The 14,841-nt window shown below is 40.2% G+C and overlaps 1 pseudogene; it reads left to right on the forward strand.

Annotated features, from left to right (window-relative positions):
* The first annotated feature begins 8,364 nt into the window (after positions 1–8,364).
* LOC119514331 lies at positions 8,365–14,250 on the forward strand (annotated as a pseudogene).
* Positions 14,251–14,841: the final 591 nt, after the last annotated feature.

Below are 14,841 nucleotides of genomic sequence, written 5' to 3' on the forward strand. Positions count from 1 at the left end.
GGAAGTGTTGCCATCTTAAAATATTGTCTTCTAACAATTTAATTGTCTTCTTTAATTTAGAAGAGCCTCTCTTAATTGACCTACATGAATCTGACTTGCTCGATTAACTGATGCTCTCCATGCCCTCTTTAAATATGCCATCTGATGGCCACAGCATGTGGAATGGTTGTGCTTAATGGGCTACATTCAAATAGGCCCATCAATGACAATCCCACCAACTGAGATATGCCTACAATATTCAATTCCCACTTCTCTTCTTACTAAAGGAATCCTGGTTTTGTTGGGGACCACTTATGTCCAATTTAAAAATTCTCCAGCCTCTCTTACAGATAGATTGGCCATATGACTAAATTCTGGTGAAGAAAATCTAAGTAGGATTCATTGGGTAGAGCTTCCAGGAGAACTCCTTTAAAAGATGGGATAAAAGTTGTCAAATATCTTTTGTCCCTTTATATTCTCCTTCTTTCATAGAATTTGGTTTTAATCACTGGAACTCCAGTAATCATCCTATGGCCATGGGGAAAACTTGAATATAAAAGCTATGTGCTAAGGATGACAGGACAGGATGACAAAAAGGGCCTGGGTCCCTGACAACATTGGGACCCTAGCTGCCTACCTCTGGACTTCTCATGTCATGAGAAAAAAATAAGTGCATAATTTCTATGACAGTCTTTCAGGTCTCTGTTTCTTACAGCTGGATACAGTTCCTAATTTGATCAGAATTCCATTTCTGTTGCTGCAGGTAACAGAATCTAAAGGTGGTAGATTCATGGAGAAGGTGGGGTTTGGCACAGTGAGGAAACAGATTTTGCAAGCTGGAAAGCAAGTAACCATTTTAACATAAAAGTGAAATATTTGTTCAAAATGTTGCCTGTCTCATCTTGGAAAGCAAATCATAAGCCAGTGAGGCAGTAGGTTTAAGGGCAGTGGTAGGAAAATTCATATTATTAGTGTGAGCTGGCTCCTTCTTGTCAAGTTTTGTAAAGTCCTTTGAAAGAAAGATGAACTCACAAGAGAGCTAGCAAGTTGGCAAGGAGACATGGTAGGAGGCACAGATTTACTAAGGAAGGAATTCTGCATAAACCCTAACATCTAAGCTGACTGAGAATACCTAATTTTGTCCCTTGCACAGTTGAAAAGGTCACCTGCTTCTGTATCCCAAATTGGACAGGTTATATGTGATGGCAGCAAAGTGGTCACCATGGCAGGAAGCATGGCTGTGGCTCCAAGACATCTTCAAGCACCTTCCCCCTTTTCTGCCAGCCCTCAGGAGTGAGCACACACAGTTATTTCAAAAAGCCACAAGGCAGTGGCTACTAAAATAGAGGAGGGGCTGGTGGGGAGAGCTCAGAGGTCAGCCATGAGGAGCCAACAATTCTCAGACTTAAAACTATGCCTAGAGGAGAGTTTTGGCTATAGCTGTTTATATATGGAATCAAATACACTGGAAGCAAAGAGACCAGAAGCCTACTAAATTTTTGAGGGAACTGTATGGCCAAACAACACCTCAGGCCTGGCTGGTGAAAGCCTGTGACTGTTCAACATTTAAGGCCATTCCTTGGCCCCAAAATCCACACCAGCAGGAAGTGGTCTGTGCTGGTTTATTGGTCAGGATCCAATTAGGAAACAGAAACTACATCAGTTACTTCAAGAGAATTTCATGTAAATAATTGTTAATTCAGTGTTAGAGAACAGAAAAGGCAAAAGGGAAAACTAAAGGATCACAGAGATTAACTGCAAGAAGCAGCCACCACCCCTACAGTTAGAGGATCATAGGGAAGTGGGTGGAATTATTCCAATTTTGAAGCTCAAATTAGGGTCACCAGTTAGTTAGGACCCCAGTTGAATTGGAATTTCAGATAAGCTACAAATAATTTGCTAGTGTAAGTATGTCTTGTGCACACACTTATACTAAAATATTATTAACTGTGTATCTGAAATTCAAATTCAACTAGGGGTCATATGTTTTTCTTTACTAATTTAGGCAACCCTTAGTGGAACTAAGACCTCTGAGGAGAGGAGGCTGCTTGGCAGTGTTTACAAGAGGGTCAAAATGAAGCTGATTCTGTGGGTGTTAGAAAAATACAAACTGAAATCAACTGCTGCTACTGGACCAAATGGAAACTTCCAGGGTGAAAAATCATTGCGGAGGTGATGTTGAAAGGAACAGAAAGTATAGAAGGGTACAACTTCTCCCTCTTCTAGCCTTGCAATTTCATTCTGGTGACCTCTACCGGCAGCTGGCAAAAAATAATTGTGTTTTTCAGAATCTCAGCTCTGGCATCACAAAGAAATAGAAGGTGGGTTTGAGGCTGAGAGACAGTAGCCAAATAACCAGCACAGCTGAGCAGCTGCCAAGAAGGACATTTTCTCAATGACATCTCAGACGTGGACACGGAGAACAATGGACTAGGAAAACCCTTTCAGAGAAGAAATTCAGGGGCTGGCAGATTGGCTGGCTGACCAAGAATTTATAATCCTGGGGGAGGATTCTGGGGAGATGGTGGAGTAAGAAGCTCCAGGAATCAGTTCCTCCATAAAAATAACCATTGAATTGGCACGAACTGTCTAAATCAACCATTTTGAAACTCTGGAGCAGTTCCAGTAAAGAGTTGGATGAAGAGGCTGGTAAATTAGGGAAAATATTGGTGAATTTCAGCCTCTGAGTAGCCACTACTGTTCCCCACCCCCCAATCACTTGGCAGGAAGCAGTAGGGACAAGCTCCTAGTGAAGATTGCTGGTGCAAGGGTGGGCTATAAGGGCCTGGGTCTCCAAAATCCTGGGGAGTGTGGTTGGATTGCTGATCACTACTTTTGTTCAGCTACTTCAGAACATTGTGCAGCCAGCTCTGAGGACAGCCATTGTTCCAAACTCCTCAGGCAACAATGGCAGAGAAGTCTTAAGAGGCAGTACCTATTTTTATCTCTCTCTTTTTTTCCATTACCCATTTAGGAGCAAAATATAGTTTGGAAAAGTCACAAGAGTTGGCTCCAGCCCTCAACAACAACAACAAAGAAAAAAAGAAAACAACAACAACAACAACAACAAATTACCACTCCCAGAGGAGTGGAAGAACTAGGTTTCCAGAGTTGTAACAATAAAATATTCAGAATGTCCAGTTCTCAGCACAAAATTACGAAACACACAGGAAAACAGGAAATTATGGACTAGTCACAGGAAAAAAGATTTGCCAGAAACCATCCCTGAGGAAACTCATACATTGGAACTATTAGTCAAAGATCTTAAATCAACTGCTTTAAAAATGTTCAATGAGCTAAAGGAATCCCCATACAAAGAACTAAAGGAAACTAGGAAAATGTTATCTGGACAAAATGAAGAGATGGGAAATTACAAGAAAAGAATCAAACAGAAATTGGGGAACTGAAAATACGACAACTGAAATGAAAAATTCACTAGGTGGGTTCAACAGCAGATTTCAACAGGTATAAGAAAGGATCAGGGAACTTGAAAATAAGACTATTGAAATTATCCAGTGTGAGGAGCAGAAAGAAAAAAATAATGAAGAAAAATGAACAGAACCCAAGGAACCTGTGGGACAACATCAAATGTACCAACATATGCATTATTGGAGTCCCAGAAGGTCAAGAGAAAAAGAAATGATGAAAGAACTAATGAATGAAAACTTTCCAAATCTGATAAAAGACACATCTGATAGAATATACACATCTAGGAATCTCAATTAACTCCAAGTAGGCTAGACTCTAAGAGAAGTACATCAAGACATATTACAGTAAAATTGTCAAAATCCAAAGACAAAGAGAGGATTTTGAAAACAGCAAGAGAGAAGCTACTTGTCACGTACAAATAAGATTCACAGCAGATTTCTTATCAGAAACCATGGAAACCAGACACAGTGGGATGGCTTTAAAGTCCTTAATAAAAGAGTTCATTATCAGAAGACCTGCCCTACAAGAAATGCCAAAGGGAGTCCTTCTGGTTGAAATACAAGACTACTAGATAGTACTCAAAGCCAGAAAAATAAATAAAGTACAATGGTAAAGGTAACTACATAGGTAAATATAAAATCTGTATTATTGTACTTCTGGTTTGTAAGTGCTCTCCCATATGACTTAACACACAAATGTGTAAAACAAAACATTTTCAATCTGTGTTAATGAGCACACAATGTCTAAAGATGTGATATGAGACAATAACTATATACAGGGTGAGGGATAGAGTTATATAGGAGAAGAGACTTTGTATTTTACTGATACTAAGTTGGTAAGTCAAACTAGGTTGTTATTAGTTTAAGATGTTCATTGTAATTACAGAGGTAACCATTAAGAAAATAACTAACAAGTATAGAGAAAAGGAAAGAAGAGGGAAATCAAAATGGTACACTACAAAAAAACAATTAAATATTTAAAAAGGCAATAATGGAATAATTGAGGAACAAAAAAACATACAAGACATAAAGAAATTTCCTTCTGTTATTACCTTAAATTTCAGTGGATTAACTCCCACTATTAAAAGTCAGAGATTGACAGATTGGATGAAAACACATTATCCATCCATATGCTGTCTACCAGTGACTCATCTTAGGTCCAGAGACACAAAGTAGTTGAAAGAAAAAGGGTGGAAAATGATATTCCATACAAACAGTAATCAAAAGAGAGCTGGAGTATCTATGTTATTGTCAGACAAAATAAACTTTAAATAAAAAAAAAATACAAGAGATAAAGAAGGGTATTATATATTGATTAAAAAGTTCAATCCAGTAAGAAGATATAATGATTATAAACATACATGTACCTCACAACAGAGCCTCAAAATATATGAAGCAAAAAATAACAGAATTGAATGCAGAAACACATAGTTCTACAATAATAGTTGAAGATTTCAATACACCACTTTCAATAATTAATGTCACATCTAAACAGAAGATCAGTAAGAAAACAAAGAGCTTAAACAATGCTATTACCCAACTAGACCAAATGGGCACTGTGCCGGTTTGTATATTTATGTCCCCCAGAAAAAGCCATATTCTTTAATGCATTCTTGTGGGGGCAGATGTATTAGTGTGGATTGGGTTGGAACCTATTGGTTCAGTGTCCATGGAGATGTGACCCACCCAAATGTGGATAATTTCCATGGAGGTGTGGCCCCGCCCATTCAGCATGGGCCTTGTTTAGTTTACTGGAGCACTGTAGAAGCTCAGACAGAAGGAGCTCATAGCAAGCTGGAACTGAGACAGACATTTTGAAGACAGACATTGGAAGCTGGTGCAGACATTTTGGAGAATAATTTTTGAAATGCAACCTAGGAGCAAGCAGATGGCAGCCACGTGCCTTCCCAGCTAAGAGAGTTTTTCCGGATGCCAATGGCCTTTCTCCAGTGAAGGTACCCTTTGTTGATGGACACTTTATGACTTTCAGACTGTAACCCGGTAACCAAATAAACCCCCTTTTATATAAGCCAATCCATTTCTGGTGTTCTACATTCCAGCAGCATTGGCAAACTGGAACAGACACATATAGAACATTCCACCCAACAACAGCTGAATGCACATCCTTCTCAAATGTGCATGGAACATTTTCCAGGTTAGACCATATGTTAGGCCACAAATCAAATTTTATTAAATTTAAAAATATTGAAATCATACAAAGTATCTTCTCAGGCCACAGTGGAATAAAGCTAGAAATCAACAACAGAAGGAAAACTGGAAATTTTACAACTATGTGGAAATTAAACAACACACTATTAAGCAACTAATGGATCAAAGAAGAAATAGCAAAGGAAATTAGGAATATCTTGAGATGAATGAAAACAAAAATAAACATACCCAGACTTATGGATACAGCAAAGGCAGTGTTCAGAGTGAAATTTATAGCTCTAAGTGCTTAAATTAAAAAAGAAGAAAAAGGAGAGGTGGAGCAAAATGGTGACATAGGGAGGTGTGGAATATAATTAGTCCTCTAGAGCAACTAGTAAATAACCAGGAACAACTAGTAAATAGTCTAGAACAACTGTTGGGGGACATCCATGACCAGACACACATCATTCACCAGTCTGGAATGGGTGGAGTGGCTGAGACTGCAGCATAGAACTAAGAAATGGAAATGTCCACATATAGATTGTGGTGGTGTTCCGGTTTGCTAATGCTGCTGTTATGCAAAATACCAGAAATGGATTGGCTTTTATAAAGGGGGTTTAATTGGTTACAAATTTATAGTCCTAAGGCCATAAAAGTGTCCAAACTAAGGCATCAATAAGAGAATACCTTCACTGAAGAACAGCCGATGGCGTCCAGAACACCTCTGTTAGCTGGCAAGGCATGTGGCAATTGTCTGCTGGTCCTCTTCTCCTGGGTTGCATTGCTTTCAGCTTCTGATTCCAGTGGCTTCCTCTCTAAGTGTCTGGGAGTCCTCTCTTTGCTTCTCCAGGGCAAACTCTGGGCTTCATCTCTTAGCTTAGCATCTCCAATGAGATGCTTTGCTTAGCATTGTCCACATCTCCAAGCACCACTAAGCATTAGCAAGCATCTGGGCCTGTGTTAGCTCTTAGCTTCTCTCTTAAATACTCCAGTGAAGTAATCAAGACCCACCCTGAATGGGCAGGACCACACCTCCATGGAAATAATCTAATCAAAAGTATCCCCACAGGTGGCTGAGTCACCACTCCATGGAAACTCTCAATCAAAAGTTTCCACCCTAATCAAAAGATTAATAAATCTTACCCTCACAAGACTGCATTAAAGAACATGGCTTTTTGTGGGGGACATAATATATCCAAACTGGAACAGGTGGTAAATGCATAAATATATGATTATACCAGGAATCATTGATTGTTTACTTAGGATGGGTTGTATGGTGTGTGAATAAAACTGTTTAAAAAATAAACTGAGAGATACAAGTGCTGGAGAAAATGTGGAAGAGGGATGTACCTATTCACTGTTGGTGGGGAAGTAGAATGGTGCAGCCCATCTGGAGGACAATGTGGTGGTTCCACAGGAAGCTAAGAATGGGATTGACTTATGGTCCTGCAACCCTGTTATTGGTTGTACACCTGGAGGAATTGAGAGCAGGGACACAAATGGACATTTGTACACTGGTGTTTGTGGCAGCAGTGTTCACAATTTGCAGTGGATGGAGGTGGCCTAAAGGTACACTGACTGATAAACTGAATACTGAACTGGGGTGTATACATACAATGGAATATTGAGCAGCAGCAAGAAGGAATGAAGTTGTGAGGTATGCAACTAGGTGAATAATGGACCATAAGGACCGTAGGTTGAGTGAAATAAGCCAGAAATGAAGACAAACATTATAATGCCTCACTACTATGGATTAACAATAATATGCAAACTCTGAGAATTGAATCTGTGAGCATGGGTGGTCAGGGGAAGGCTTATGTAAAGGTTCCTAGATTGTAAGCTCTTACAGCAGTCACATCTATTCATGAGTGTTAACAGTTATTTCTAAATTCTGAGATGCTGAGCTGTTTTTGTGTAATTTGGCCAGTCCCTAGAGCTTCAGGTGTCTGTGTGGCACCTGGGACTCAGAAGCAGGGGTCAGCAGCTGTGAGTGTCGGCATTGCCCCATGCAGCAACTGTTAAAGAAGCTGAAAAGGTTCAGACTTCAGTTGGAGATACTAACAAATGGACTTGATTGAAACTGGGGAGATCAGACTAAAGGGTAGAGGATGATGCTAACTGTGCTTTAAAACTTCAGCTTCTGTGTGGGACCAAAGGAAGAGATGTTTATTTGGTGCAAAATCTATATTTTCTGCAGCACATTGTATAATTTAACCTGTATGGTCAGTTTACTCAAACACCATAATTACATGGAACCTTGAATAGGAAGTGAGATCTGGTTGGTTTGTACAGGTCAGTGTGAAGCCCCAATATATCCTAGAGTAATCTGGGCAGAGAATAAAAAGTATTTGCAGGTTCCTGGCCAGAGGCATTGCAAACAGGCCATTGGCTGCGGGTCCTCAGACACTAGCCTTGTTTTGGGCTGCTATGAACACGATTGCTATGAATATCCTGAAACAACTCATTTCATGGACAGATAGTTCCTATCTCTTAGATAGAGTGGAGTTAGCGGGGAATATGGATCCTTTTCCTGCTACGTGAAAGCTCATCCAACATCTTCCTTGAATGGGCTCCAATGGTCTGCAGTCCACAATCAAAATGACTGTTGTAACATCTGTTTGGGACAGCTTGACCTGGATGGTTGCTGAGTACGGCATCCTAAGCGCCAAAACTCCTTTGTGTACTGAAAGACGTAATGCTTCTGATTTAGCTGCACACCAACACATGGGATGGCTGTCCACATTGGAATGTGATCAGCACATTATTGTGTGGCAGAATGAATAGACAGGAAAGCAAAGCACCTCCAAACATGCCGGAGCCTATGTGCCTGCCCCAGGTACTGGTTGGTTATGTGGAGATACGGCTGGTTGGCCATATCTCCTTCACAGTTGGACAGGTAGATGTCCTCTAGGATACCCCTTCCTACCAGCAAACATTCGTAAAATTTTACCTAGCATGCCATAGAATTTCCCAGCTTTACAAGATTGCTTTGGTCTAAAAGGAAAATGCTCCTTAGCCTGGTGGAAATGGCAGCTCAGTATATTCCTCCCTAGTGCGGGGACATGAGATGCATTAACACAAGTTAAAGCATTAGCAAACTTACTGCTCATGCCCCCAAGATACTAAATGTGATATAAGCCTTTTAAAACAAGAAACCACCCCGATGAGAAAAATAGTGTTATAAACACCATATGTCCTTAGCTATGCTTACTGCCACTCAAGGTGGTACTTGTGTCATGATTGGCACCACTTGCTCATATATATACCAGATGAACATGGGTATGTCACCAATGCCTTAGCACATGTGCAAAATTCTATAAACCATATCAAAAAGTTAGGGTTTATAGACTTCTTTTCCTCTTGGCTCACTCACCTACCCTTATATTAGAGTTATACTTTTAGTGGCACACTGACTATACTGATCATTTGTCTATCTTTTTGCTGTTTATATTGTTGCTGTTTAAATTATAGTTTTGGCCTTATTTCTCAATTTTGCATGCTGTAAACCTGAATCTTCCCAATCCCACGCTCAGGGACTTCTGCAGAAGAGGTGGCGGAAGGATTGTAATACAGAGTTATGGGATGGGGTAGATTGTAATATAGTAAGACTGTCACGCTTTCCAATATCCCCCAACTCTTCCAACCTTGTCAGCAATTATGCACATTCCTGCACATACTGTCAGCTCTGTGCCTTCGTTATCTTTTCCCAAGGTTAACTTCATGGGACGTTGTGCCCAGAGGGACAAACATTAAGAAACAGTTAACTTTGACAGCAATTATGTGCATGCACTCCCCTGGCTCCATGTCTTCTTTGTCCATTCCCACTGTACAACTCTGCCTTCCCCTCTGGTCGGTGCAGACCATCATAGCAAAGAATTGCTGTGTCTCCTCCTCCCACTGCAGATGAAGTCTCCATGCAGGCTCCCAGTAAATGGTGATCTTACTCGCCAAGCTGGACTTGTCCAAGTCATTCTGTGGTCTGTCGTACCTCACAGTTTGGTGGAAGGATGTCTTTTTACACAGCCCCTTGCCTTACTCAGAACATAGTATATATCAGAACTTCATTACATTTTACGGCTCAATAATATCCCGTTGTATGGATATGCAACTTTTTTTTTCTTTTTACCGATTTCTGCTGATGGACACTTGGTTGCCTTGCACTTTGGGCTATTGTGAATTATGCTGCTATGAACATTGGTTTGCAAATATCTGTTTGAGTCCCTCTGTTTAATTCTTTAACATACATACCTGGTAGTTAAGTGACTTCCCATATAGTAACTCAACATTTAACTTTTTGAGCGATTGCCAAACTATTTCCCACAGTAGCTGTTCCATTTTACATTCCTACCACCAATGTATGGGGTTCCAGTTTTTTCATATCCAAACTAACATTTGTTATTTTCTTTTTTTTTTTTTTAAAGAACATTAGCCACCTTAGTGGGTGTAAGTAACATCTCATTGTGGTTTTGATTTGCATTTCCTTAATGATTAATGATGTTGAGTGTCTTTTCATGTGATTATTGGTAATATGTATATATTGTTATAAGAAATGTCTACTCAAGACTCAGAGCTGGATTCAAATCCAGGAGTCCATGCTCCAAGTTCAGCTGCTTTACCTAACAACAACCACATTACTCTAACACCATTCCACTTTTGAATGAATCTGACAAAGCTGTCAAAAAATCCTGTTGGTGACTGCCTGAGTGTGATAACTGTTCTCCTGAATGAACCAGTTTCCTGACTGGGAAGGGATATATGGTCAAATGAGATGAACCACAATTACAAGGGGTGGTGGTGTTATTTATAATGAAGCTTTGTGTTTCAAAAACTAAAAAAAAAGTATTTGCAAAGTCCCTTTGAGGGACTGGGAAAAATTTTGGAAATATTAAACTTCCCCAGCTGGGGAATTCCTGATATTTTCACAAGCATTGAGTACTACCAGTTTAGTAGGGTGAGCCCTCAACCTTAGGGCTTGCCATTATGAAGCTTGTTACTGCAAATAAGAGTCTAAGGCTACCTATAATCATGCCTAAGAATCACCCCCAGAGAACCTCTTTTGTTATTCAGATGTAGCCTCTCTCCTTAAGCCAACTCAGCAGGTAAACTCACTGCCCTCCCCCCTATGTGGGACATGACTCCTGGGAGTGTAAATCTCCCTGGCAATGTAGGACATGACTTCTGGGGATGAGCCTGGACCTGGCATTGGCATCGTAGGCTTAAGAAAGCCTTCTTGACCAAGAGGGGGAAGAGAAATTAGACAAAATAAAGTTTCAGTGACAGAGATTTCAAATGGATTTGAGAGGTCATTCTGGAGGTAACTCTTATGCATTATATAGATACCCCTTTTTTGTTTTTAGTTTACCAGAATAGCTAGAAGGAAATATCTGAAACTTTTGAACTGCAATCCAGTATCCTTGATTCTTGAAGATGATTGTATAACTATACAGCTTATATGGTGTGAGCGTGTGATTGTGGAAACCTTATGGCTCATATTCCCTTTACCCAGTGTATGGGCAAATGAGAAGAAAAATGGGGACAAAAAGTAAATGAATACTGGGGGGGGGGGAGGAAGAGGGGTGTTGGATGTTTTGGGTGTTCTTTTTCACTTTCATTTTTATTCTTATTTTTATTTTTTGGAGTAATGAACATGTTCAAAATTGATTGTGGTGAAGAATGCACAACTATATAATGGTACTGTGAACAACTATACACTTTGGATGATTGTATGGTATGCAAATATATTTCAATAAAATTGCATTTAAAAAATAAAAAAAAAAATTTTTTAAGAGGAAAGATCACAAATCAATAACCTAACTTCACACCTAAAGAAACCAGAACAAGAGCAAACTAACTTAAAGTTAGTAGGAAGAAGGAAACAGAAAAGTTTAGTTCAATGATAAATGAAAGAGAGAATAGAAAAACAGTAATCAACAGAACCAAAGGTGGTTGTTGCTTTTTAAAGATCATTAAAATTGACAAAACTTTAGCCCACTGATAAAGAAAATGAGAGAGAGGACCCAAATAACTAAAATCAGGAATGAAAGTGGGGACATGAGTATTGACTTGCAGAAATAAAAAGGATATAATAGAGTACTATGAACAATTACCTTTCAACAAATTAGAAAAGCTAGGTGAAATAGACAAAGTCCTAGAAACATAAAAATTACCTACAATGATGGAAGAAGAAATAGAAAACCTCAACAGACCTATAAAAAATAAAGAGATTTAATCAGTACTTAAAAACCTCCCAACAAAGAAAAGCCTAGGGTCAGATGGTTTCACTGGTAAATTTTACCAAACATTTAAAGAAAATGTCCCAGTCTCCTCCAAAAAAGAGAAGAGGAGGAATTGCTTCCTAACTCATTCTGTGAGGCCAACATTATTCTGATAACAAAATACTAAAGCCAGATGAAGACAATGCAAGAAAAGAAAATTGCATGCCAATATTCCTTATGCATGTAGACGCAAAAATCCTCAACAAAATACTGGCAAAACAAATCCAACACCATATTAAATGGATTATACACCATGACAAAGTGAAATTTATTCCAGGAATGCAAGAATGGTTCAACAACAACAAAAAATCAATCAAAACAACCCATGGGGACATAAGAAAAAAAATGAAATATAGAATGTAAGCTTTATATCAATGTTAAATTTCTTGAACATCATGATCAAGTGATGCAAGGGTGGTTCAACGTAAGAAAATCAATTAATGTGACATATCACATTAACAGAGTGAAGAAAAAAACACATGATCATCTCAGTTGCTGCAGAAAAGACATTTGACAAAATCCAGCACCCAGTGTCAGTCAGTCATGGAGCTATCACTGAGAGCCTCCACAGAGGCCACAGGTAGCGTGACTTGGAGGCCGGCAGAGCCAGCAAACAGAGGAAGAGCCTGTGGCAGAGACAATGGGGGCAGAAGCAACCAGATCCCAGAGATGGTAGCAGCAAGAGTAGCTAGAGCTGCCTGGGATGTTCAGTCATGAAAAAGTAGGCATAGAGTAGATTCAGATGGCAGTGTCCTGCTACCTCAAACACCAACAATATGTGGACACAGAAGGTCCCCTGAGACAAGGATTGCAACTTTCACAGACTGCTGAAGAGACGGCAGCTAATCTCAGAATCCAATCAGAATCTGGTTGTGCCAATATGGTGCCTGTAGCCCCCTTTCCAGGCTGAGCCCCAGCAATATGAGTTACAGTTTGTATGCCTGTGGAATGTTCTCACTGATTCTGTTTCCGAGTACAGCCTCAAAGCAATGCCTCTCCTCCATCCTCTCTTTGTCTACCTCCATCTCAACCTGATCCAGAGCAGTCTGAAGAGCACAGTGGAAAGTTTTTACAGAACACTAGCCAGAAGGATGTCATTGAGCAGCTACAGACTACTCAAACCATCCGTACATCCTGTCTAAATTCAAGCTTTGAGCACTCCTAGATAACAAGTATGTGGTCCATCTCTAAGAAGACAGCTACGACTACTTTATCCGATACCTCCAAAATGACAACACTGCCCAATGCAAAGTCTTCACCTTACGTATTCAACTTAGATGTGCAGCCTGCCAAGAGAACAGACTACCAACTTTATGCCAGTTGCAGCTCCTCACCTAGTGAGAGCAGCAACTTGGAGCCCACTGACATGCCCACCCCTATTCTGCAGAATGAGGCTGCTCTGGGGGTCTTGCAGGAAAGCATTAAGCGAGTCAAGAACGGGCCTCCTTCACTGACTACCATCTGTTTCTATGCCTTCTATAACACAGAGCAGCTGTTGAACACTGCAGAAATTTCCCAAGATATAAGCTGTTTGCTGCTGGGTTTGCCAACTCCTGTATAAAACTTTGGAGTTTACAATCCAAGAAGTTAAAACTTGAAACCTCGTCAAACAGACTTGTCCCATAGCCACTTGGCTTGTGATATTCTGGGGAAAGAGGATAATGAGGATGATCATGCAGGCACAGTGATGAAGTAAGGACATTGTGGGCCTGTGTGCAGCACAAAGTTCCTAACAGATAGCTCAGGGTTGCTCTCTTGTTCTGAAGACATGTCCATCCAATATTGGGACCTGGGAAGTTTCACCAACACTGTGTTGTGCCAAGGACATGCCTATCCTGTGTGGGACCTGGACATCAGCCCATATAGTCTGTACTTCGCCATGACCACACTGCAAGGCTTTGGTCATTTGCCCAGATGTACTCACTGAGAATACATGCAGGACACCTGGCAGATGTGGACTGTGTCAAATTCCACCCTAATTCAAACTACTAAGCTACAGGTTCTACCGACAAGACCATCTGACCGTGGAATGCTCAGCAGGGAAATTCTGTGAGGCTCTTCACAGGCCACCAAAGCCCCATGCTTTCTCCTGCATTTTCTCCCAACAGCAAGTACTTGGCATCTGCTGGCAAAGACCCACAGTTGACGCTGTGGGACTTGGCATCTGGTACCATTTATGAAGAATTGTATCACCAGCCTTACTTCCAGTCCAGACAGTAGCTTGATTGCCTCACCTCCATGGACAGCCCCGATCACGTCTGGGATGTTAGGAGTACTTACTGCAGTGTTCCTGCCAATGGCTCCTCCAGCAAACCTGTGGGTGTGTACACTCGGCAGATGAGTAATGTTCTGAGTGTTCAGTTAGGGCCTGTAACCTTCTTCTAGTGACTGGAATTACACAAGAAAATCAGGAACATTAATTTTCTTCATTTTTGTTTTGATGGATTGGGGCAGTGGTGGAAGGCCTCAGGATTGCAAGTCTTACTACAAACTGAGAATAAATCGCTGACTGACAAAAACACGTCTCCACTTTTTTTCCTTTCTCCTGTTGGCAGATGTCCTTAGTATCCCCTACTTCCTTCAGCCCCCCTCATTTGTTGAAGGATGGAGGTGGGGGGAGAAAGGTGTGGATAAGTCACATGAGACCTAGAATTAAGATGATCCTGAGGTCAGATTGCAAGTTCTTACAAAGATCCCACTGTGACCTTGTGCTGGTACCTTAATGTCCATCTCATTTTTCCCATCTGTAAAGCTGAGATAATACTTACTTCACAGAGGTACTGGATTTGATGAGTGGATGACTGCAAAGCACTTTTTTTTTTTTTTTGATATGACAAATACTACTTTATTTCCATGTCTTTACTTTTTTTAGACATGTGTTTTGGTTTGATCTATAAGTAATTTGTTTTTTTTTTTTTATCTTCATTTTATTGAGATATATTCACATACCACGCAGTCATACAAAACAAATCGTACTTTCGATTGTTTACAGTACCATTACATAGTTGTAC

Source organism: Choloepus didactylus, chromosome 2 (assembly GCF_015220235.1).
Source record: "Choloepus didactylus isolate mChoDid1 chromosome 2, mChoDid1.pri, whole genome shotgun sequence".
In the NCBI taxonomy this organism is placed as follows: domain Eukaryota; kingdom Metazoa; phylum Chordata; class Mammalia; order Pilosa; family Megalonychidae; genus Choloepus; species Choloepus didactylus.